Raw genomic sequence first — 26,426 nt, 5'->3', positions numbered from 1 at the left:
GCATGAAGACCCAGTAGAGCTATAGGAACTCTTCCCCTTGGCCCAGATTAGTCTTGAGCCTCCCCTGTGGTTGTGGGGGAAGATACAGTCGAGTGACTGATGGACTGGCTGACTTGTTGAATAATCTGAGAATCTTGGTGAATTTCTTAAGGGTAGCTCAGATTTCCTAGCAATTTCCGGAGCCCTAATCCGGTGATAGGGTCAAGTGCTTTTGTAAGACCAGTTGAGTCGCGAGTAACCACTCTGCTCCTTTAGCTGCATTGCTCTTGGATTCTCACTGTGTTTATCTTTGGCCATGACTTTTTTGTGGTTTTTATGTTTTTATTATTTCAGCTTTCCTTATGTTACCCTTGCCAAAGCACTTCCTCTCTCATTCTTTGATTGTGAGCCTGCTTTGGAGGCCACGGACCATGTCTGTTTCTCAGCTGGTATTTTTTCCAGTGCTTAGTATAATACTTTACATACAATAGGCACTTAAAAAGTATTACTAAATGAGTGAACAAATAATAAAATTTGTGGTATTTTTTAAATGCGTACTATTTGTCAAGCATGGTTTAAATGCTGGGGTGTCTGCCAATTACGTCAGCTATACCTCCCCGTCCCACATAGGACTCAGAGAATGAATGAATGAATAGGAGGACACTGAACCACTTAAAGCCACTTTTTGCTTTTTGTGTACCCTCCTGCTCATCTGATGCAGCAGAGGGAACTTCTGTGGAAGCATGGTCCCGTGCCTTTAGCTTCCTGGGTTGTGTAGTGAAGAGTCTGATTTTTCTTTTTTAAGATTTTTGGCTGTTTTTACTCCATTACTTTACTCTCTGTCCCACTTCCATGATTTGGAACGGCGTAGTTGGTGAAAGAGAGAACAGGTCTCTCCTCAAAAGAATGGCATATTGTAACATGTGGGCTGGCCAGATGTGCAGTTGATTTTACAGTACTAGGCTAGGTTTTTCGGTTTGATGAAAGTTGGTTCACAAAGATGGGTGCTGGGTGCAGTTTTTTTGGAGAAAGTTTCTCATGATCTGATCATTGGCTGTCAGACGTGACTTCAGTCAGGCAATTTCTGGGAACAGTCCTCCTAAATCTGCCCAGAGATAAAATGACCATCTAATGATACTGCACTAACCCCTGAAACAGTCACCCTTGCCTGCATTTGCTCCTGCCATTTTCCAGCTCTGGTCTGTCTGATTGAGCATAGGAAAATCAGTCTTTCAGTTGTATTTATTGAACATCTACTGTGTACTTAGCATTGTCCTAAATACTTGGGAGGGTACAGTATTCAGGTGTATTTATTGAGTACTTACTGTGTGCAAAGCATTGTACTAAGTGCTTGGGAGAGTAAAATATAACAACAGATAGACAAATTCTTGCCCACAACGAACTCACAGTCTACAGTACAGTACAAGCAGCGTATCCTAGTGAGATGAAGTTTAGCCTAGGGGAAAGAGCATGGGCTTGGGTATCAGAGGCTCTGGTCCTAATCCCGGCTCTGCCACTTATCTACTCTGTGTGATCTTGGGTAAGTCATTTAAATTCTCTGTGCCTCAGTTTCTTCATCTGTAACGTGGAGATTAAATGCCTTTTTTCCCTTCATGTAAGGCTGTGAGTCCATGTGGGCTAGGGACTGTGTGTATCCCAGCTCTTGGTTCTTCTTATTATGATGATAATTATGATTATTATAACTACTATTACATAGACCTGATCTCTGCCATCAAAGAGCTTACCATCAAACATGGGAGAAAAACATTAAACTAAATTACAGGTAAGGGAAATAACCAAATGTAAAGTTATGTACATAAAAATCTTATGGGGTTGGAAGGTGGGTGAGTACCTAACTGTTTAAGGCATACAGACTTCCGAAAAATAGTATGGGGAGTTCAGTGATGTCTCAGAGAAGGCTTCTTGGAGGAAACATAATTTTTCAACTATGTGCTTTGTTGTTGCTGCTGTTCTTTGTTTTGTTTTTATTTCTTGCTTTTACAAGAGGAAAAAAACTATCTTAACCCTTATTAGGCCACTCAGTATTATTTTTATAGGCAGGATAGTGACGGTTGCCAGAGTAGAAAGAAAAGATGGATCAGAATGAGTCTCTAAGAATGGATCTTAGACATGCATTAATGCACTTGACATTTTTTTCACTGGGAAACTATAATTTGGTTAGCACTCTTTTGCTCAGTATTCTATTCTTAGGGAATTGATAAAAAATGGTAAATGAGATTATAATGATCCTTTCCTTTATTGAAATAAAACATTAAAGTTCAAATGTCCTGAATTAATTTTTGGTAAAATGCTTCTGAGCTTGATCCTAACTAGTAGGGTGTGTTTTCATGAGCTTTTAAAGGTGGCTAACTAAATTGTCTATGTGGAATTTCTCACTTTCTGTATTTTCTATTAAGAATGAATTACTGGAAGAACTGTAATGCTTTCCAGATGGTATGAGAAGAGGAAAGTTTATCAAAACAGTGAGAAATTATTTAAACAGGGATTTTTTTCAGTGGGATGCTTCTAATATTTGGCTGAGTATTAAAGTTCTCCAAAGAGCTTAAGGACACAAAAATAAGTCAGACTTTTAAGCCAGATATTTAGTTTTTTGTGCTGATCCATGTTATTCCTGTTGCTACATTTGGCTTTAAAGCTGTAAGAAAAGTGAGATATAGCTCACAATAACACAAGTAAGAAAATCGGGCATTGTAGTGTGTACTAGGAAGGGGATGGGATGAAAGTCTGTGAGTGTACTATGCCCCACCGATTGCTAGGGGAGGGTTGTTTGAGGAAACAGTATGATGTTCAGAATATTAGTGAGTAGTGGATTAACAGTGTAATGAAGAAAGGTGATAAGGGTCCTACACTGAGCCGTAGGAAGAGGGTAAGGCAAAGGGGCCTCTGCTCTGGGCTGCTGTGGAGCTTGGAGTCCAAGGTGGCTTGGCCCCCAGCCCCAGAGCTCTGGGTGGGCCAGATTTTCATGACTTGACATTTTCTGGCTCCACTGTCTCCAACATAGTTTATTCTTTATAAGCCCTTGTGGAAATTTTAAAGTATTTGTCTTGATTTCTTCAAGAAGCCCTTTGGATTTCCTGGCAGTTCTAGAAGCATGTGTAGTTCAGTAGTGTGGCTAAACATTTTCTCTGCTCAAAGTTCAACAGTTTCCTGTGGGAGTGGAATCCAAGCCATGTGCAATGCTCATCAAATTCAAGAGGAACTCAAAATTTAATTTTAATAGTGTATTTAAAATCTCAGCCTCTTGCTCATGCCTTACCTCTAGCATGGAACTCCCTCCTCTTTCATAGCTGAGAGAACACCACTCTTCCCATGTCAAAGCCATACTGAAGTAACATCCCTTCAAGCTCCTTCTTGCCAGAAACAGTAGCCTCCGTTCTAATCCTCATCCCCATCTCAGCTGCCTTCGACACTGGACCATGGCCTTATTTCTGAAACATTATATAAACTTGGCTTCACTGATGTTGTCGTCCCCTGTCCTGTCTCTCCCTTCACCCCACAATCTCTCTTTGGCTGCCTCATCAACCAATTGTATTTGAGTGTTTACTCTCTGCAGCAAACTGAAATAATAATAATAATTATGGTATTTGTTAAGCGTTTATTAAGTGCCAGGCACTGTACTAAGCACTGGGGTGTGAGCATGTTGTGGGCAGGGGTTTGATCATTCATTCATTCAATTGTGTTTATTGAGTTCTTACTGTTTGCAGAGCAATGTACTAAGCGCTTGGAAAATACAATCCAGCAACCTATAGAGACAGTTCCTACCCAACAATGGGCTCACAGTCTACAAGGGGGAGACAGACAGCAAAATAGAACAAGTGGATAGGTGTCAATACTATCAAAATAAATAGAATTATAGATATATACACATCATTAATAAAATAGAGTAATAAATATGTACAAATATACACAGATTCTATGAGGAGGGGAAGGGGGCAGGGCAGAGGGAGGGAGGGGGCAGTGGGGAGGAGGAGGAGAGGATAAGGGGGGGTGGCTCAGTCTGGGAAGGTCTCCTGGAGGCGGTGAACTCTCGGTAGGGCTATGAAGGGAGGAAGAGAGCTAGTTTGGCGGATGTGTGAAGGGAGGGCATTCCAGGCCAGAGGTAGGATGTGGGCCAGGGGTCCACGGCGGGACAGGCGAGAACAAGGTACAGTGAGGAGGTGAGCGGTAGAGGAGTGGAGTGTGTGGGCTGGGCTGTAGAAAGAGAGAAGGGAGGTGAGGTAGGAGGGGGCAAGGCGATGGAGAGCTTTGAAGCCAATAGTGAGGAGTTTTTGCTTCATGTGAAGGTTGATAGGCAACCACTGGAGATTTTTGAGAAGGGTAGTGACATGCCCAGAGCGTTTCTGTAGAACGATAATCCGGGCAGCAGAGTGAAGTATAGACTGAATGGGAGAGTGACAGGATGATGGGAGATCAGAAGGGAGGCTGATGCAGTAGTCCAGTTGGGATAGGATGAGAGATTGAACCAGCAAGGTAGCAGTTTGGATGGAAAGGAAAGGGCAGATCTTGGCAATGTTGTGGAGTTGAGACCAGCAGGTTTTGGTGATGGATTGGATGTGTGGGGTGAATGAGAGAGAGGAGTCAATGATGACACCAAGGTTGTGGGCTTGTGAGATGGGAAGGATTGTAGTGCCGTCCACAGTGATGGGAAAGTCAGGGAAAGGACAGGGTTTGGGAGTGAAGATAAGGAGCTCAGTCTTGAACATGTTGAGTTTTAGATGGCGGGCAGACATCTAGATAGAGATGTCCTGAAAGCAGGAGGAGATACGAGCCTGGAGGGAAGGAGAACGGGGTAGAGATGTAGATTTGGGTGTCATCAGTGAAGAGATGATAGTTGAAGCCATGGGAGCGAATGAGTTCACCAAAGGAGTGAGTATAGATGGAGAACAGAAGGGGACCAAGAACTGACCCTTGAGGAACCCCTACAGTTAGGGGATGGGAGCGGGAGGAGGAGCCCACGAAGGAGACTGAGAATGAACGACCAGGGAGATGAGGAGAACTGGGAGAGGACAGAGTCTGTGAAGCCAAGGTTGGCTAGTGTGTTGAGAAGGGGATGGTCCACAGTGTCAAAGGCAGTCAATGGGTTGTATCTCTTTATTGCTGTATTGTACTTTTCAAGCACTTAGTACAGTGCTCTGCACACAATAAGTGCTCAATAAAAACTAATGAATGAATGAATACAAGCAAATCGGATTGGACGTAATCCCTGTCCCCTTTGGGGTGCACAGTCTTAATCCCCATTTTATAGATGAGGTAACTGAGGCACAGAGAAGACAAATGACTCACCCAAGGCCACACAGCAGAAAAGTGGCAGAGCCTGGATTAGAACCCATGACCTTCTGACTCCCAGGCCCGTGTTCTATCTACTATGCTATGCTGCTTCCTAGTAAGTACTAAGTGCTTGGGAGAGTACAGTACAACAGAGTTAGTAGACACATTCCCTGCACACTTCTCAGTCTTTCATAGACTCCTCCCTGTGCCTCCCACTATAGGAGTCCCCCAATCAGTGGTAATAATAATAATAATAATGATGGCATTTATTAAGCACTTATTATGTGCAAAGCACTGTTCTAAGCACTGGGGAGGGTACAAGGTGATCAGGTTGTCCCACGTGAGGCTCACAGTCTTAATCTCCTTTTTACAGATGAGGTAACTGAGGCACAGAGAAGCTAAGTGACTTGCCCAAAGTCACACAGCTGACAGGTGGCAGAGCAGGATTTGAACCCATGACCTCTGACTCCAAAGCCCATGCTCTTTCCACTGAGCAACACTCCTTATTTACTGAGCACTTACTGTGTGTGTACAGCATTGTACTAAGCCCATGGGAGAGCACAGTACAAAAGAGTTGCTATAAATGTTCCCTGCCCAAAGGGACTTACAGTCCAGAAGCAAAGCTCAATTCTAGTTCCCCTTCCGTTCTCCATCTACATCAACTCCCTTGGAGAATTTATTTGATTCAACTCTACGATGATGATTCCCAAACCTCTCTTTTCAGCCCTGACCTCTCTCCTTCCTCCTGCTTTCAGGGTAATTCTGCTTGGATGTCTGCCAGCCCCTCAAATTGAAAATGTCCCAAACAGAACTCCCACCCAAACCCTTCCCTCCCTGTCTTTCCCATCACCCAAGGCAACACCATTCATTCATTCATTCATTCAATCGTATTTATTGAGCGCTTACTGTGTGCAGAGCACTGTACTAAGCGCTTGGGAAGTATAAGTTGGCAACATATAGAGACGGTCCCTACCCAACAGTGGGCTCACAGTCTAGAAGGGACATGTCTGCTGTGTGACCTTGGGCAAGTCACTTAACTTCTCTGAGCCTCAGTTACCTCATCTGTAAAATGAGGATTAAGACCATGAGCCCCACATGGGACAACTTGATCCCATTGTATCCCCCCAGCGCTTAGAACAGTGCTTTGCACATAGTAAGCACTTAACAAATGCCATCATTATTATCTATTTATTCTGTCATATTTCCACTCACAATGGTGGTCGCGTTGTTCTTTCTCCTCACCCTGAGGATGGAGTGACAGAGGCAAAAGTTGAAACAGCCCTGCAAATAACAAACTTATCCGTGTGCTATCACTACTTACAAATATAATCTTTCCTTTCCTCCTCCAAAGCTGGTGATGGTGGTGGAGGAATTATGTGGTGGAAACAATTAAGAGAGTGAATTCATTGAATCAATTTTGTTGGTTTTATGGGATTTGTTAAACGCTTACTATGTGCCAGGCACGGTACTAAGCACTGGGGGAGGTAGAAACTAATTAGGTTGGACATAGTCCCTGCCCCACAAGAGGCTCACAGTCCCAACTCCCACTTTACATGCGAGGCAAATGAGGGATAGAGAAGTTAAGTGACTTGACCAAGGTTACAGAGCAGACAAGAGGCAGAGCCAGAATTAGAATCCAGGTCCTTCTGACTCCACTAGACCATGCTGCAGGGGCTGGAAAAATGATTACCTTCCACACACTAAACTTGTGGTGGGCAGGGAACATGTCTGCCAACTCTGTTGTATTGTATTCTCCCGCACACTTTGTTCAGAGCTCTGCACATAGTAAGAGCTCAGTAATTACCACTGATGATGATACTGATGTAGCATTTTAGGTGAATATTTTCACTTTTCAAGTTAACATTTAAATTTGGTGAGGCTGAATAATTACAAAGCTATACACTGTACCTGCGAATCAGGTTACCTTCTGTCTACCCAAGTGCTTAGTACATAGTGAGCACTTAAATATCACAAGCACTTGGTATTCACACCGCCCTCAATCAATCAATCAATCGTATTTATTGAGCGCTTACTGTGTGCAGAGCACTGTACTAAGCACTTGGGAAGTACAAGTTGGCAACATATAGACGGTCCCTACCCAACAGTGGGCTCACAGTCTAGAAGGGGGAGACAGAGAACAAAACAAAACATATTAACAGAATAAAATAAATAGAATAGATATGTACAAGTAAAATAAATAGAGTAATAAATACGTACAAACATATATACATATATACAGGTGCTTTGGGGAAGGGAAAGAGGTAAGGCAGGGGGGATGGAGAGGGGGAGGAGGGGGAGAGAAAGTAGGGGGCTCAGTCTGGGAAGGTCTCCTGGAGGAGGTGAGCTCTCAGTAGGGCCTTGAAGGGAGGAAGAGAGCTAGCTTGGCAGATTTTGGGAGGGAGGAGAACTGAACCTTGAGGAATCCCTACAGTAAGGGGATGAGAGGGGCGAGGAGGAGCCTGCAAAAGAGACTGAGAATGACCAACCGGAGAGATAAGAGGAGAACCAGGAGAGGACAGAGTCTGTGAAGCTAAGATTGGATAGCGTGTTGAGGAGAAGGGAGTGGTCCACAGTGTCGAAGGCAGCCGAGAGGTCGAGGAGGATTAGGATAGAGTATGAGCCGTTGGATTTGACAAGCAGGAGGTCATTGGTGACCTTTGAGAGGGCAGTTTCTGTGGAATGTAGGGGACGGAAGCCAGATTGGAGGGGGTCGAGGAGAGAGTTGGTGTTGAGGAATTCGAGGCAGCGCGTGTAGATGACTTGTTCAAGGAGTTTGGAAAGGAATAATAGGAGGGAGATGGGGCGGTAACTAGAAGGTGAGGTGGGGTCAAGAGAGGGTTTTTTTAGGATGGGAGAGACATGGGCATGTTTGAAGGCAGCCTAACAGCACTTATTTACATAGCCATAATTTATGGTAATACCTGTCTGCCCCTCTAGACTGTAAGCTCATTGTGGTCAGGGAATGTGTTAACACTTAGTACAGTGTTTTACATACAGTAAGCACTCAATAAATACCACTGATTTAGTTTGGTCTCATGCAGAACACCACTATCCTTTCTGTATCAGACGCTTGTAACCTTGGCGTTATCCTCAACTCATTTCTCTCATTCAACCCGCATACTCAATCTTTCACCAAATCCTTTTGTTTCTACCTTCACAATATAGCTAAAAGCCACCCTCTCCTCTTCATCCAAACTACAGTCCTACTGATCCAAGCACTTATATCCTGCCTTGACTACTGAAACAGCCTCCTTGATTACCTCTCTGCTGACTGCCTCTCCCCACTCTGGTTCTTAGTTCACTCTGCTGTCTGGATGATTTTTTTAAAAAAATATCGGTTCATATCTCCTCAGTCCCTAGGAACGTCCAGTAATTGCCCATCCATCTTCTCATCAAACAGAAACTCTTTACTGTTTGCTATAAAACACTCCATCAGCTCTCCCCCTCCTACCTTACCTTGCTGATTTTTTATTGCAACCCAGCCCACATACTTTCCTCCTCTAACGCCCACCCACTCACTTTACCTCGATTTCTTCTATCTCTCTACCAACCCCTTTCTCACATCCTCCCTCTGCCTTGGAATTCCCTCCTACTCTCCTCATTTTCAAAGTTTTCCTAAAATCTCATCTCTTCCAAGAGGCTAAGCTCCCACTAAGACCTCATTTCCTCTCGTCCTTCTCCCTTCTGTGTTGCCTATGCACTTAGATTGATAATCAATCAGTCATATTTATTGAGAACTTACTGTGTGCAGTGCACTGTACTAAGCATTTGGGAGAGTACAGTTTAACAGAGTTGGTAGACACATTCCCTTCTCACGAGAGTTTATAATCTAGAGGGGGATACAGATAGTAATATAAATAAATAAATTGTGGTAATGTGTATAAGTGCTTTGAAGTTGAGGGAGGGGTGTACCCTTTAAGTACTTGATATTTATCCTACCCTCAGCCCCAAAGTACTTAATTTATTTTAATGTCTGTCTCTCCCTCTAGACTGTTAGCTCCTTTTGGATAGAGAACACATCTACTAGCTCTGTTATATTGTACTCTTCTAGTACAGTGTTGTGCAAAAAGTATAAGTACTCAATAAATACTTTGAGTGATTTATAAGATACTTTCCATTATTAACCTGTCATTTCCCCACCCTATTCACCCTCCCCTCTGAGTGTCCATACCCTTGGGTGTGTACCCCTTAAACATTTCGATTCCAAAGCCCCATAGTACTTATGTACATGCCCTTATATTCAGTCTTTTCCCCTACCTGTATTTTATGTTAATGTCTGTCTCCTCCATTAGACTGCAAACGTCTTGAGGGCAGGAATCTTGTGTACCATCATTTTTGTGCCTTCAATATTGGACCACCTCCATTTCCTGGAAACATTATTTGACCTCAGCTTCACTGACACTGTTCTCTCCTGGTTCTCCTCATGGCCTCTGGTTGCTCATTCTCTGTCTCTCTCACAGGCTCCTCCTCTGCCTCCCATCCCCTAACTGTGGGAGTCCCTCAGGGCTCAGTTCTGGTCTCCTTCCATTCTGTATCTACATGCATTCCCTTGGAAAACTCATTTTCTCCCATGGCTTTAACGATCATCTCTATGAAGATGATTCCCAAATCTACATCTCCAGCCCTGATCTCTCTCCTCCTTGTCCTTCCCACATTTCCTCCTGCCTTCAGAACATCTCTACTTGGATGTCCCACTGACACTTCAGACTTAACATATTGAAAGAGAAATCCTTATCTTCCCTCCCAGACCCTTACCTCTTCCTGAATTTCCCATCATTGTAGAGCACCACTATTCTCCCTGTCTCACAAGCGTGAAACTTTGAAGTTACCCTCGACTGATTTCTCATTCTACACACATATTCAGTTTGACCCAAATCCTGGCAGTTTATCTTTCAGTTCATCATCAATGTCGCTAACATCTGCAAACTGTTACCATGTTAATCCAGGCACTTATCCCATCCTGCCGTGATTATTGCATCAGCCTCTGCTAACTTCCCTGCCTGTGTCTCCCCAATTCAGTCCATGTTTTACCCTGCTGCCCAGATCATTTTCCTACAAATATGTTCAGTCCATGTTTCCCAACTCCTCAAGAACCTCCAGTGGTTCCTCATCCACCTACTTATCAAACAGAAACTCCCTTATTAACTTTAAAGCACTTAATCACCTTGCCCCCTCCTACCTCAGCTCACTGCTCTCGTATTACAACGTAGCCCACACACTGCACTCCTCTAATGCCAGCCTACATATTGTACCACATTGTGGGCAGGAAATGTGTCTGTTTATTGTTGTTTTGTACCTTCCCCAATGCCTAATACAGTGCTCTGCATATAGTAAGCACTCAATAGATATGATTTGACTGACTGACTGACCTTTATCTCTTCTATTGTGCTGCCTACCTCTTACCCACATCCTGCCACTGGCCTGGTATGCCCTCGCTCTTCATATCTGACAGACATTAACTCTCCCCACCTTCAAAGCTGTATTGAAGGCCATCTCCTCAAAAAGACCTTCTCTGACTAAGCCCTCTATTCCTTTTCTTCAACTCTCTTCTGCTTCACCCTGATTTCCTCCCTTTATTCACCCCTCCCTCAGCCCCACAGTACTTTCGCACATATCCAAAATTTGATGTATATTGATGTCTGTCTCCCCTGTCTAGACTGTGAGCTTGTTACAGAGGCAGGGAATGTGTCAACTAGTTCAATCATATTTTACTCTCGCAAAGCACTTAGTACAGTGCTCTGCACATTGTAAATGCTCAATAAATACAATTGATTTATTGATTTTTTTTCTCTGGTTATGGAGAAGTAGGAGGAGAAGGGAAGGAGGGAGTAGGACCAAGGAGGATCACCCACATGACTGAATGACCTTTTTTGACATGCCTCTCCTCCTCACTCCTCCATGCTTTGCCCTGTCATTTGCTCTCCCAAAAATTACGATGTGGGGAGCCCCCTCTTTCTCCCAGTCATGGTGACTCTACACAACCAGAGGCAAGTGACCTTTTATAGCACTTTTCCTCTTTCTATGTGCTGTTAGCTTAGTGACCTCTCCCAACAAGGAGCCAACGAGGTTCCTCCTGGAGATAAAACAGTAGATGGAGGGATGGTGATAAGCACTGATGATTAGCTTCACTACTGTGGTTGGGCCAATTCAGGCTGAGGTGGGAGAGTTTTAAAGGAACTCCTGTGGACCTGCATGCTCCTCTCCCATGTTAGCCCACCCAATCTTGTGCCTGTGGCCATGACAGCACAGGTTATAAGCCCCATAGGAACCCTGGCTGGAATCCGCACTTGCATACATGATGTGGCAACAATGGTTTCAAACCACGTGGTGGTGGCTCAGGTAGCTGGGAGATGTCAGCAGAGGCTCCTTTGTGTTGGAAGATGGTGGCGGTGAAAGCATGTGCAGCAGTGGCACCACTCATGACTAACAGGGCTTCTTTATATTCACAGTGTAAAGATTGTAGATTGGGTTTTGGAATCCCCATGGGCCCACCCCCCCAAGCTTGGGGCCTGGGGCTTAAGTCCCATACGCCTTTGGGATAATCAGGGCCTGCTTGCACCACTGGGGTTCACAGTTATTCAGTCTCTATTGTACAAATGAGAACACCGAAGCATAGAAAAGTTAAGTGACTTGCCCAAATTGATATAAGACGCAAGTGGTAGAGCCAGGATTGGAACCTTCTTCTGTGCTGTATCTACTAGGCACACTGCTCTGAAAAGAAATATGTCCTTTTGTTTTGAAACAAACCTTCAAGATCCAGTGGGTGTATCCTCATTCAAGTGCTGGGATCAATCATTATTGTTCAGAGCAATCAATCAATCAGTGGTATATGAGTGTTTACTTTCTTATGGTGTTTGTTAAGCACTTATTACATGTCATACACTGTATTAAAAGCTGGGAGAGATACAAGTTAATTAGGTTGGACACAGTAGTCTCTGTCCCGCATTGGGCTCAGAGTGTAAGTAGGAAGGATAACAGATATTCAGTCCTCATTTTACAGTTGAGGAAACTGAGGAACAGAGAAGTCAAGTGACTTCCCAAAATCACACAGCAGATTTGTGGCAGAGCAGGGACTAGAACCCAGGTTCTGTACCTCCCAGGTCTGTTCTCTTGCCACTAGGCCATGTTCTTTCTCACATTTATTTCTGTGAGTCTGTTGCTCAGGAGAAGGGAAAGTAAGTGGGCATAATGAAGCTCTGGGAGTTTGTGGAGAATTGTTCTAAGTGCTTGGGAGAGTTGGTAGGCACATTCCCTGCCCACAGTGAGTTTACAGTACAGCGTTTATAGGATTGATCAGTAATTACATTTTTATTTCCCATGCCCTCATGTTTTCATAATGTTCAATTGTGCCCCTCCCACATCTTTTTCCTTAAGTCATTTTAGTAATCCCTTTTTTTCATTTTTCTGTCTTATGCCTTTGCTAAAGATGTGGCACAGTCTTTTTTATCGTATTTGTTAAGCACTTACTTTGTGCCATGCACTGTACTAAGCACTGGGTTAGATGCAAGCTAGTCAGGTTGGACACAGTCCATATCCCACATGTGGCTCACAGTCTTAATCCCCATTTTACAGATGAGGTAACTGAGGCATAAGGAAGTTAAATGATTCACCGAGGGTCATATATCAGACAAGTGGCCAGAGGTAGATTTACTGTGGTTTCAAATAGCAAAACTATGCCCTTTTTTTCCCTCTGTCCTTCCTAATGATGCCTCTTATACTGTTCACCTTTTTGGCTAACACTGCACATTAGACTGGTGATTTGAAGAATCGTGGGTTCTTGTAGTCTCTTGGTCTCTTGTAGTGTGACAGCTCAGTGTCTCTTATCAAGTAGTTTTAGTTTGAATTTCCTAGGTGGCTTCTTATTTTTGCTATTTTTAAAGAATCCTTTATTATTAGCTTTAGCCTCCTTGCAAGGCACACTTCAAATTCCTATTTTACCTGGCTTATCCATGAGAAATCTGGAGTGCTTCTCGCCCATCAAGGGAGCAACCGTCTTGGGTTTTGGCCTCTTGATGTTCATCATAGCTGGGTAGAAATCTCAACCTGATTATGTTCTGTATATGGTTCTTGCACTTTCCATTGGCTGTCCAAGCCTGGCTTCTCTGTGTGGCAGAAGGTAGTGTTAGTGCATTCATTCAACAGAAACTGCTGATTCATACACTTTTCATATAACCTGGGAGTTAAGTTTATGGCTACCACTCCTGGCGAGGTGTAGTATAGAGAAAACAGAGACCATAGCTTGCTCCAAGTCAGGCACCTTTATTCCCACTCCCTCTTGGGAGGGCTCAGCACACGACCACTGGTCCAGACACTGAGTGGTCCACATACTGAGCATGGGCTGCTTACACTAGTCATCCTATCCCAACTGGATTACTGCATTAATCTTCTTTCTGACCTCCCAACCTCTTGCCTCTCTCCACTTCAGTCCATATTTCACTCTGCTGCCCGGATTATCTTTCTACAGAAATTTTCCGGGTATGTCACTCCCCCCACAAACCCCAACCTCCATATCAAACAAAAGCTCACTATTTGCTTTAAAGCTCTTCATCATCTTGCCCCCTCTTACCTTGCCTCCCTTTTCTCCTTCTACATCCCAGCCCACACACTCTGCTCCTGGTGCTAACCTTCTCACTGTGCTTCGATCTCGCCTGTCTAGCTGCCGACATCTGGCCCACGTCCTACCTCTTGCCTGAAACATCCTCCGTCCACAAATATACTCTTCCACCCACTTCAAAGCCCTACTGAAGGTACACCTCCTCCAAGAGGCCTTTCCAGACTAAACCACACTTTTCCTCAGCTCGCCCTCCCTTCTGCATCGCCACAACTCACTCCCTTTGCTCTTCCCCCCCTCCCCGCCCCACAGCACTTACGTATATATGTGTCTATCTATAATTATATTTATATCGATGTCTGTTTACTTGTGTTGATGTCTGTCTTCCCCCTCTAGACTATGAACCTGTTCATTCATTCATTCAATCGTATTTATTGAGCGCTTACTGTGTGCAGAGCACTGTACTAAGTGCTTGGGAAGTACAGGTTGGCAACATCGTCATAGAAAGCTGATCTGGTTATCCTTCAAATGGAGGAACTTGATCTTGGAGGGAGAGGTTTACGTTGGGCCTTACAGGGTTCCTCTTGTGGGTGTGGATTGTCTCTTTATTGCTATATTGTACTTTCCAAGCGCTTAGTACAGTGTTCTGCATACAGTAGCACTTGTAAATATGATTGAATGAATAATTGAATAAATGAGCATAATGATAATAATAATGGCATTTATTAAGCGCTTACTATGTGCAAAGCACTGTTCTAAGCTCTGGGGAGGTTACAAGGTGATCAGGTTGTCCCACAGGGGGCTCACAGTCTTAATCCTCCATTTTACAGATGAGGTAACTGAGGCACAGAGAAGTTAAGTGACTTGCCCAAAGTCACACAGCTGACAATTGGTAGAGCTGGGATTTGAATCCATGACCTCTGACTTCAAAGCCCGGGCTCTTTCCACCGAGCCATGCTGCTTCTCCTTCTCAAAGCTGAGCATCCTTTCATTTTCATTAGCCCACCTCTGGCTGACGTAGTCAGCTCCCCTTGGCCCTCCCAAAGGTGCTCCCATGGGAGCAAACCCTCATTAGCCCTCATGCTGTCAGTCAGGTTCCTTGGCTTCTCAGCAGTTGAGCGGAAGTTGGCATCCATTGTTCTTCAGTGGTACTCATTAATTGTGCTTAGTCCTTCCTCCATTGGCCTGTTTGTGTCCACTTCATGACCCGATCGGCCATCTTGGAGCCACGTGGCCTGGGGTGGGGGAGCAGGGGGCACTTCCAAAATGCTAAGGTGTTGTGCCGAGAATCAGCAAGTGAGACCCAGGTAGTAATTTAGAAGTGTATTTTATTAGTGCGCGGCTGCACGGGGCCAGGAACCCAGATCGAGCAGCCCCCATCAGGGGTAGGGCCGGAGTTTATAAAGGCACAAAACGGAAGGCTAACGGTCAGGAGTTGCGAATCAGTGGAAAGTTTACAGAAACAGAGGCTTGCAATTGGTTAATTTTCGCTTGGGGTTATATACGGCCCCAAACAGGGTGGGGGAGGGCTTTTGTCAGGCAGGTCAGGGTGGGGGAGGGCTTTTGTTAGGCAGGTTTTGTGGCGGGAAATTTTGGCGGACATTCTTCTTCCGTGAAGAAGGGTGTACAAAATGGGGGGAGGAAGGGATGGGAAAACAAAATGGAGACCAGACAAACCCGATCACAACAAAGGCACTGGGGAAACATGGGGCACTAGAGTCAATCCCACATTGTGGTGGAAAGGGAATTTGGAGGTGTACTGCAGTGGCAGCAACTTCAGGATGCCTCACGACAGCAAAGGTTCTATGCATGGGACTTTATGCTAGAGGCTGTGTGGGCTCATCTCTCTGCCCCAGAGCCCAAGCCTAAGGAAAGTAAGGATAAGACTTTCTTTAGGAACAGCTCACTTTTTAGTACTGGCCCCAAACCCTAAATTGTGCATATCCTTACAGCCATTTCATCTGACTCCATATTGTGTTGTATCAAGTCCAATGTGCATTGTCCCCATTTTGATCTATTCTAGTGTAAGCACAGTTTCTGGCAGAACTGAGTATGTTTAGATTTCCAGTGTCATTAACTCCAGTGAGTCCTTTCTGTTTTATGAAATCCCTACTCCCCTGGTGTTACATCCCAGTAGAGTCGGTTTAGTGACAGGGGCAGGGTTCGTGACTCAGCTTTACCGAAGGAATAAACCATGAGACTCAGTATCACAGTGAGAAAACATTTATTAGCCCACAGATAAACATTAATATAAAGGATCCTTCTTCTGATAAGCCCTCATCCCAGGGGCATTGAGAATATCCTAACGGGATGATCAGTCCCATTCGGTGTTCAGGACTGGCACGGACATCCCCCGGGCAAGAGGTCTTCTGCCCAGGTTGTCTCCACCTGCCCTTTGGAGGACAGCGAGCAGCCAAGTACAGGCCGAGATGTGGATGGACATTCCCATTGGAAGGTGTCTTGTGCCCGGGCAGTCTAGGTTTTCCATTTTGGATAACAATGAGAAGCAGCAACAAGCGTTCCCCCCCCACCCCCCCCAGCCTTTTATACTATGCTTGTTGACTGATACATTGAGCTTCTTCCATATAAGGGCCATAATCTACTAATTACAGTCCCATTGTCTTCGAAGACACCTTACCCAGACTTCTACTGGTATGTCAACATTTAGATCTTTGCTTGGAGTCAGTTAATCTGTCTCACCTGGAAGCAATATGCCTAAAGACATTAAATTCAGCAGGGTGCTTAGTGAAGTGCAAATTGCACATTTCACCTTGGCATTTAAACCTCTATATTGATCACTTTGTTGGATTTTGTTGGTATTAGCAAAATGCCCAAATTTTGTTAGGACATATGTTGTAATAGTGGCAGCAAATTGCTTTCACTTTGGAGGAAATATGTGGGTCTTCAGTCAGCCCTTTCGAACTGGGGATATTCAGAAAGCCATACAGGAAGGACTATCTAATTGTAAATCGAACACCAAGTGGGGCTACTGAAGAGGTTGTGGGGTATGGGGAGTAGGTTCTTCTGGAGGAGGTATACCCAGCATCTGTCTCTGTGAGTTTAGGTCAGTCAATTGTACTCAATTGCTTACTGTGTTAAGAGTACTATACTAACCTCTTGGGCGAATACGGTATAACAATATAAGCGATACATTCCTTGCCCACAAGAAGCTTACATGGGGAGACAGACATTAATAAAATTAAATACATTTCAGATATGCACTAAGTGCTGTGGGGCTGGGATGGGGGATGAATAGAGGGAGCAAGTCAGTCAACCCAAAAAGTAGTTAAAAGGAAAAGAGGGCTTAGTCAGGGAAGACCTATTGAAGATGTGCTTTCAAAAATGCTTTGAAGCTGGGGTAATTGTCTATCATATATGAGGAAGGAGGGCATTCCAGCCAGAGGCAGGACAAAGGTGAGAGGTGGTGAGATAGACGAGATGGAGGTAAAGCAAGGTTAGTATTAGAGGAGTGAAGTATATGGGCTGGGTTGTAGTAAGAGAGTAGTGAGGTGAGGTAAGAGGGGGCAAGGTAATTGAGTCCTTCAAAGCCAAGGGTGTGGAGCTTCTATTTGATGCAGAATTGGATGGGCAACCGCTGGAGGTTCTTGGGTAAGGGGAAGCATGGCCTGAACATTTTTGTAGAAAAATGATCTGGGCAGCAGAGTGAAGTATGGCCTGAAGTGGGGAGAGACAGGAGGCTGGGAGTTCAGCACAGAAGCTCTCCATCTGCTGATCCAGTAATCAAGGCAGGATAGGATAAGTGATTGGATTAATCTGGTAATAGCTTGGATGGAGAGAGGATGGCAGATTTCCTTCATCAGGCCTCCCTGTTACCAGCAGCAGCAGATGTTGCAAGCAGACAGATCAGGGTTAGGGGTGCAGTCTGTGGAACTGAATATACCTGGGTGCCCCATACAGCATTAGACCCTTTCAGGACCTCATCTGCTTTTCATGTTATCACTGAATGCAACACTCACACCTGCACTTGAAATCCGTTGAGTTATTTTTCTACTTTCCAAAGGGATGTTAGTTGATAAATTATTAGTTGGGCTTGTAGATCCTTGAAACTAATTATCCATGTTCATAATGGAGGTGTCTTAGACGTGAAGAAAGTTTAGAAGGATAGTAGGTGATGGAAGAGGAAGGGCGACTAAACCTGATATATGCCTGAAAATCATAAAGTGCATAATTTAACTCCACCATAGACCCTTAATTAATATGAAAATTTCTGAAAGGAGAGATATCCAAGGATTCAGATCAGTTCCCATCTACACGGATGACAGTATGGAGGGGTACCTGCCATATTTTCCCAGGACCAGGCTAATCTGCCTCCTCAAGGTGCTAGAGCCACCAATGAGGTTAAGCTGTTTTGGCAAGTGAGGTTGGCTACAATGGGTGATTTCAGTAAGGACTGAGAAGATGTAGTGGGCTAACATGTTTTGTGAAATTGATTTATTGAAGCAGCGTGGCCTAATGGATTGAGCACTAGCCTGGGAATCAGAAGGACCTGGATTCTAGTCCTGCCTACCGCATGTGTCTGCTGTGTGATTTTGGGCAACTTAACTTTTCTGTGCTTCAGTTATCTCATCTAAAAAATGGGGATTATGATTGTGAACGCCACATGGGACATAGACTGTGTCCAACCCGATTAGCTTGTGTCTGCCTCAGGGCTTAGTATGGTGCCTGGCACACACTTAACAGATACCACTTAAAAAAAAAATCTGGCTTCCACACCCTTCAATCCACAGAAACTGCCCTCAAAGGCCATTATTGATCTCCTTCATACCAAATCCAAAGACCTATTCTTCATCCTAATCCTCCTTGACCTCTCAGATGTCTCTGACACTGTTGACCACATCCTTCTCTTCGAAACTTTGTCCTTCCATGGCTTCACTAACACTGTCCTCTCCTGATTCTCCTCCTATCTCTCTGGCCGCTCATTCTCTACATCGGCCTCCTCTCTGATCTCCTATCCTCCTGTCTCTCCCCGCTTCAGTCTATACTTCACTCTGCTGTCCGGATTTTGTTTGTTCAGAAACACTCTGGACATGTCATTCCCCTCCTCAAAAATCTCCAGTGGTTGCCTCTAACCCTATAAATCAAGCAACAACTCCTCACTCTCAGCTTCAAGGTTTTCCATCACCTCACCCTGTCCTACCTCACCTCTCTTCTGTCCTTCTACAGCCCAGCCCGCACACTCCGCTCCCCTCTTCATTGTGCCTCGTTCTCGCCTGTCCCACCATCGACCCCCGGCCAACATCCTTCCCCTGGCTTGGAATGCCCTCCCTCCACACATCCGCCAAGCTAGCTCTCTTCCTCCCTTCAAAGCCCTACTGAGAGCTCACCTCCTCCAGGAGGCCTTCCCAGATGGAGCCCCCTTTTTCCTCTCCTCCTCCCCATCCCCACTCTGCCCTACCTCCCGTCCCCACAGTACTTGTATATATTTGTACAGATTTATTACTCTATTTTACTTGTACATATTTACTACTCTATTTTGTTAATGATGTGCATATAGCTATAATTCTATTTATTCTGACGGTTTTGACACCTGTCTACATGTTTTGTTTTGTTGTCTGTCTTCCCCTTCTAGACTGTGAGCCCGTTGTTGGGTAGGGACCGTCTCTATATGTTGCCGACTTGTACTTCCCAAGTGCTTTAGTACAGTGCTCTGCACACAGTAAGCGCTCAATAAATACGATTGTATGAATGAATGAATGAATGAGTTCTCATTTCGCTCCTCTTCTGTCTTCCACCCCCTAACTGTAGCAGTCCCTCAAGGCTTAGTTCTGGGTCCCTTTGTATTCTCCATCCACACCCACTCCCTTGTAGAACTCATTTGCTCCCTTGGCTTCAGCTGTTATCTCTGTGCAGATTATATCTAAATCTACATCTCCAGCCCTGATTGCTCTCATTCTCTGCACTCTTCAGGACATCTCTACTTGGATGTCTTGTCGACACCTCAAACTTAACATGTCCAAACCAAAACTCCTTATAATCTCACTTTAACCCTGTCCTCCCACTGACTTTCACATTATTGTAGATGGCACAACCATTCTTCCTTTCTCACAAGCCCATAATCTTTTTGGCAATATCCTCTACTCCTATCTCTCATTGAGCCCACATAGTCAATCTGTCACCAAATCCTGCCACTCCTGCTTTCACAACATTGCTAAAACCCAATCTTTTCTCTACATCCAAAACTGCTACCATGTTAATCCAAGGATTAGCCTATTTTATTTTGTTTACTGCATCAGCCTCCTTGCTGACCTCCTATCTTTCCCCACTTCAGTGCATACTTCACTCTGCTGCCCAGGTCATAGTTCTACAAAACCATTCAGTCCATGTTTCCCCACTCCTCAAGAACCTCCAGTGGTTGCCCATCCACCTCCACATCAAACAAACTCCTCACCATTTACTTTAAAGCACTCAATCACCTTGACCCTTCCTACTTCACCTCACTACTCTTGTCTTACAATGCAGCCAACACGTTTCACTCCCGTAACCCCAGGCTACTCACTATACATTGATCTTGTCTATCTTGCTGCCAACACCTGGCCCATATCCTGTCTCTGGCCTGGAATGTCCTCCCTCTTCATATCCAACAGACAATTACTATCTCCACCTTCTAAACCTTATTAAAGGCACATCTTCTCCAACAGGCCTCCCCTGACTAAGCCCTCATTTCCTCTTTTCTCACTCCCTTCTGCGTCACCCTGATTTACTCCCCTCATTCAGCCCTATTTTAGCCCCATAGCACTTCTTTCCATGTCTGTAATTTATTTGTATCAATGTCTGTCTCCCCCTCTAGACTGCAAGCCTGTGGAATGTGTCTACCAACTCTGTTGTACTCTCCCAAGTGCTTAGTACAGTGCTCTGCACACAGTAACTCTCTATAAATATGGTTAATTAAGCTTGTTGTGGACAGGGAATGTGTTTACCAACTCTATTATTTTGTACTTTCCCAAGCACTTAATACAGTGCATTGAACACAGTAAGCACTAGATAAATACAATTACTTACTGGTTGGGTGGAGAGAGGCTATTTTAAAACCCTGTCCCAGGATGTCCCCTTTTTCCCAGTGTCTTGGTTTTCAAGAAATGTTATATGTTGCTACATATCACAACTTCTGAGAACATAAAGTCAAAAGAACACCTGAGCACTTTTCCACTCACAGTCTGTTGTTAAATGTTGCTCCATATTGATTTACATCTTGTTTTATGCTTTTGAGTCATCTCTGACCCATTAGCGACTCCAGGGACACATGTCTCCGAGAATGCCCCACCTCCATCTGCAATTGTTTGGATAGTGTATCCATAGAGTTTTCTTGGTAAAAATAAGGAAGTGGTTTACCATTGCCTCCTATTGTGCAGTAAACTTGAGTCTCCACCTTTGACTTTCTCCCATGCTGCTGCTGCCCAGCACAGGTGAGGTTTGACTTGTAGCAGATTGCTTTCCACTTGCTAGCCACTGCCCAAGCTAGGAATGAAATGGGTATGTCTTTGCCTGACTTTCCCTCCCATAGCCGAGACTGGTAGAGTTCTAGAAACTCTCTAGGTGCAATCCAGAGAGGGGTGTTGATTTATGTACTCTGCTATTTAAGCATTCCTTCCTCCGATATTTGTTTCTGTTACTCTGTGCCCAATACTGTAATAAATACTAAAGATTATCAGGTTGGACACAGTCTTTGTCACACATAGGGCTCAGTCTAAGGGAGGGGGTGGGAGAACAGGTATTGAATCCCGTAATAATAATAATAATAATTGTGGTATTTGTCAAGTATTTACTCTTTGGCAGGCAGTGTACTAAGTGCTGGGGTGTACAGGCAAAGTGGGTTGGACACAGTCCTTGTCCCACATGGGGCTTTTGACATCATTTTACAGGTGAAAGAACTGAGGCACAGAGAAGTTAAGTGACTTCTCCAAGGTCACACAGCAGGCAGGTGGTGGAGCCGGGATTAGAATCCCAGTCCTCTGACTCCCAGGCCCATGCTCTTTTCATTAGGTGACTGTGGGGAGATGCCCCCAAGTCAGCTGGGGTCACCGACCAGAGTGCGGCTCTGGTTTCTTTAGATTGGGCAACAATGAGCCAAAGACCAGACACCGAGCCAGAGTGATCAGTTCTGCCTCTTTATTGGGTGTACTTAGCTGTAGCGCAGCAAGCAAGCGAAGGAGGAGGTCCGAGTTCTAATCAGCAGGGAAGGCTCTGCAGGACTCGATCTGAATGCCTCCAACTAAAAATAGCAGCAATGCCTCTTATATACAAAGCCCCCTCATACCGGTTAGCCCTCCCCATATTCTCAGGATGTCTGTCTGATTGGGACAGTTCCCGTTCTGCAACCTTATAGTGCAGCAAGTCTTTGTCCTTGCTGTGGGTTGCTCAGACAGAGGAAGGGGGTGAATTCACAGCTAGGGCACCCTTGCCACACTCCACCCCTTCGCCCCCTCCATGTGCCCCCCACTCCATGCGCCTAGACAGCCTGGAGCTGGGGACCACAATAGTTTTGGTGGAGGGCGTGCATGAGTAGCAGCATCCTAGCACCAAAGCTATGCAGAGCACGATGCACCCTAGCATGATCCACTGGGTCCAGTGTTCCATTCCCACACTCCCACACCCCCACAGCCATGAGAACCACCCACAGTCTGTCACCATCTTTTGGTTCAGTGTTTGTATCTTGTATCGGCAGTTTGGCTTTGATTAGGCAGAGCGCGGTGCGGTTCCAGTCTTGCTGTGCGTCCACCACGTCTTGTCATATCACTTTCGTGGCCTCCTCCACCTGCTCTGACCAAGCTACTGAGTCCTAGATCTGTTGGAACGTCCCAGAGGAGGGTGTAATGTTCATGCCGCTCCCATCCGGAGAGGTCAATACGATTAGAAATGCGCAACCCTACTAAAGACATATTACTACAAGCAAGTGTTGAATTAGCACAGGCAGCACTTACATTATAATTAGATGTGATCATGGTTATGTTTATATGTTCTCTGCACATCCAATAGCATTTCCCATTACCCAAATACCAATAGTCTCCCTCTTCCACCCCAGTGATGGAAATCGCCCAACTGTCCTGTATGCTTTCACACCTCCTGGGGTTCTGTGAGCAGAACCAATCCCTCTTTACTTGAGTACATCCAGAAGAGGAGAAGGGCTCCCATTGATTCCTGGACCCATTCCACCATCCCCACCTCTCTCCCAGGGAGACCACCTACTTGCCATCCTGCACTATCCCTAATCCCACTAGGGCCGTGGCTCTCAGTGGCAGGTTGCCCACCGGCTGGCGTACCCTCAGTTTATAGTAATGGGTGATACACCCGATGTATAGTACTTGAATGGCCGGCCATGCGACAGAGGCTGGATACAGATGAGCCAAGCTGGGGGGCCACTTTGCTCGGCTTACTTCTTCCTGGTGAGATATGGAGGCAGTCCTAACTGAGTCTGGATGCAGGTATCCGAACAGGCAACATTTCGGGCCCAATGGGCCAGCTCCCCTGTGAGGATGCCCGCCCATGTTTTCAGAGCTCCAGCTGACAGTGCCATTCTTCTCCAGCCCCTGACATCCTGCAACATTCCAGTGTTAGTTAGCTGCTGGATCTGGCTTTCATATTGGAGGTCTTGGACTCAGGCATCCCATAAGCCTTGTATGTCCACTTGGTTCCATACTCTCCCAGCGCGTTGCTGACCCACCCAGTAATGTCTCTCTTCAGTCGTCTGGGTGCCCTTGCGGTGATGGGTTCCCTACCCACCAGGTCCATTGTCGCTGGAGCTGGGCCAGGGCAGTGGAGCAGTTTGGGTGGTGGGTATCTACCCACCACGGTTCCAATGACCAGAAGATTGCCTCGGTAGTTCATTGAGTGTGGGTGAACAGGCGAGCCCCTTCCCGGGTGGCCTCCCAGATATGCGGCCCTGGTCCCTGGGTATCCATTGTCCATATTGTCCGGTATTACTTCGACAATCAACAGGGGCATGCTGAGTTCCAGGAACCATCTGGAAGCAGCGTGGCTCAGTGGAAAGAGCCCGGGCTTTGGAGTCTGAGGTCATGGGTTCTAATCCTGGCTCCGCCAACTCTCAGCTGTGTGACTTTGGGCAAGTCACTTCACTTCTCTGGGCCTCAGTTACCTCATCTGGAAAATGGGGATTAAGACTGTGAGCCCCCGTGGAACAACCTGATCACCTTGTCACCTCCCCAGTGTTTAGAACAGTGCTTTGCACATAGTAAGCGCTTAACAAATACCATCATTATTATTATTATTTTCCGAGCCCGGGGCGGGGACGTTCAGCCAATAACCATACTTGGGCCATGGAGGGGTGATCCGGAAGGGGCATCTCCCAAGCAGCGTGATGGGTGCCACTAATGCTCCCTGATCCTCATATCCAGCTGGTTTCTCAGTAATTGGGTTGAGGCATAGCCAGGCCATTTTTGTGCCCGTCATTGGTGATCTGCCACGACATGGTGCCCTCTACAGTGACCTTGGTGACATTTGTCTTTGACATCGTGATGCTCACACTCCAATCATGAGAAGTATCCAGCATGTGGCAGGGCATCTGCACAGTGGTGTTAAATACCGTCACAGTCTCCCACGTCACACTGTATTCCCCAGCTATGATTAAAATGGCAGGCAACTGTCGTCCTTTAGAGGCTACGTCCCACCACACGTCAGTTCTGCCGGTCAACGGTGCTGGAGTGGTGGTGTCACCTTCCAACTGGGTAAGGGCCACAGAATATCATGTTGCACAGTCCACTCCTTGACCTCTTGTCCCGTAAAGTTGGTCCCCTGATCAGAATCTATGTAGACTAGCAAGCTGTATCCAGCCCCCATCACCTGAAGCCCTTGTATAGTAGCAACCTGCATGGCTGCTGCCACCGGGTAGGCAAATGCCACTCCTGTAGAAGTATCCACCTCCGTGAGCGCATATCTCTTTCCCTGGCTTAGGGGCAAGGGCCCTATGTTGGCCATAGGGCCACGAATTATTTTGCATACAGTGTTTGCAATCTTGCAATAATTCATGTACCTGCCTGCGGGTTCCTTCCCACTCCAGTCCCTGGAGGGCTTAATACATGGCATCCATCCCGCTATGAGCTAGTGCCTCCCTCACTTGAAAGAGCACATCTCCCTCCTTGTTCCTGCGGATCCCCCGGTGAGCTGGGACATGGTTCACGGTAGGGGAGCCTCCCAGGGTCTTAATATTTAGATGATGTCTCACCACATCTCTTTTCCCATACCCTGCCCCGTGTTACCATCCACTCCTTGGCTTCCCACACCCCCTACCATGGGGCTAGGCTGCTGTATATGGCCCACGAGTTGGTTACCAAGGCATCTACATCAGGGTGCATGGATAGGAGTATCCATACCACCCTGAGTTCAGCCCCTTGGCTGGACTGACGGACCCCTTCTTCCCAGAGGATGGTATCTATGGTGGGGGTTGGGGGGGGGGACTGCAACCGCAGCCCACCTATTTGGTTTCCTTTGGCTGACCCATCAGTGTACCATGTGCCAGTTGGTGGTGCCCCATCCCCCTCCTACACAGGCCAGTTCTCACAAATTGTTACTGAGGGGATCAAGGGAGGGGGTCCCGGGTCCTCAAATGTCACCACCCCCAGTATACACTCAGGTATCGCCATGATGAATACCTGATAGGTGGTGCGGGCCATCCAGCCCACACCCAATCGGAGGGTTGGTTCTCATGGCAGAGGGGCTGTGCCCCCCAAACCCTTTTATCTACAACTGGGGAGCCGTGAATTTGCTAGGGTCCCCATGTATAAGGGTGACTTTCACACCGGTGTCCACCAAGGCAAGGGTGAACTGAATATTCCGGGGACCCCAGTAAGTGGTCAGGGTAACGTATAGCCTCTGATCCCCTTTGATTGACCTGACCAGAAGGGAGGGGACTTGTCTACTTCCCTATGGCTGGTCTCCCCATTTGCTCAGGTCAGGGTACAGCATTGCAGAAGGCCCCACCCGGGGCTGAGTGAACGGGCCTTCTTTTTTGTGCCCATTGACACTTCTGGGTGCTGCAGCTGTTGGTTTGCCTTCCCCTGTAGTATACCTGTGATCCTTAGGTAATTTTTTTCCACAGGGCGAACAACATGGTGCTTGGCTGCTTATGTCTGTTTTCTCATTTAGTCCCATCCTCTATTAAATCCCTCCACATTTGGGATCGGGATATCTTCTGTATTGCTCCTTCTGGAATGTTGGGTTTTGTCAGGTCCACCCCTCAAATCCTGCTAGGCTTTGCAGTCAGCCGCTGCACTTTCCCCAAGGCCAGTATAAGATGTATGGCAGGCTTGCCCATCTTTTTCTTAACCAGAGGCAGCAACACTCACTGCATGTATGGGGGTGCTAACCAGAGGAACTTACTGCACATCCCGGAATTCAAGGGTGCTGCATCAGAGCTATAATCTGCCGTGGTTTATATTTGCTGTTTCATTCCCAACCTTCTCAATAGCACTCATGCCCCTTCTATATCCACCCAATCTTCTGGTTCAGCAGGTAACTCATCTGGGGTGGCCCAGGTGTCTTTTACGGTGCCCACTACCCAGTCCATCAGGGAGTGGCTACCCCTGTTGGCCTGACCCGCCTTCAACCGCTGCCTGACTTGGGGGGTAGCTGCTAC

General features: G+C 46.0%; 1 protein-coding gene and 1 non-coding gene across 2 annotated transcripts in view; one reads left to right on the top strand and one right to left on the bottom strand.

The window, feature by feature from the left end:
• The window catches only part of CPXM2 (carboxypeptidase X, M14 family member 2), a 194,665-nt gene that overhangs the window by 46,733 nt on the left and 121,506 nt on the right, over positions 1 to 26,426 (top strand). The window lies entirely within an intron of this gene.
• LOC119938836 lies at positions 21,254 to 21,391 on the bottom strand. Its single transcript, XR_005454536.1, has one exon. It is a non-coding gene; the product is annotated as a small nucleolar RNA SNORA7 (small nucleolar RNA).

This window comes from Tachyglossus aculeatus, chromosome 16 (genome assembly GCF_015852505.1).
Source record: "Tachyglossus aculeatus isolate mTacAcu1 chromosome 16, mTacAcu1.pri, whole genome shotgun sequence".
NCBI classification, from domain to species: Eukaryota; Metazoa; Chordata; class Mammalia; order Monotremata; family Tachyglossidae; genus Tachyglossus; species Tachyglossus aculeatus.
This window is presented reverse-complemented; position numbering and strand designations above follow the sequence as displayed.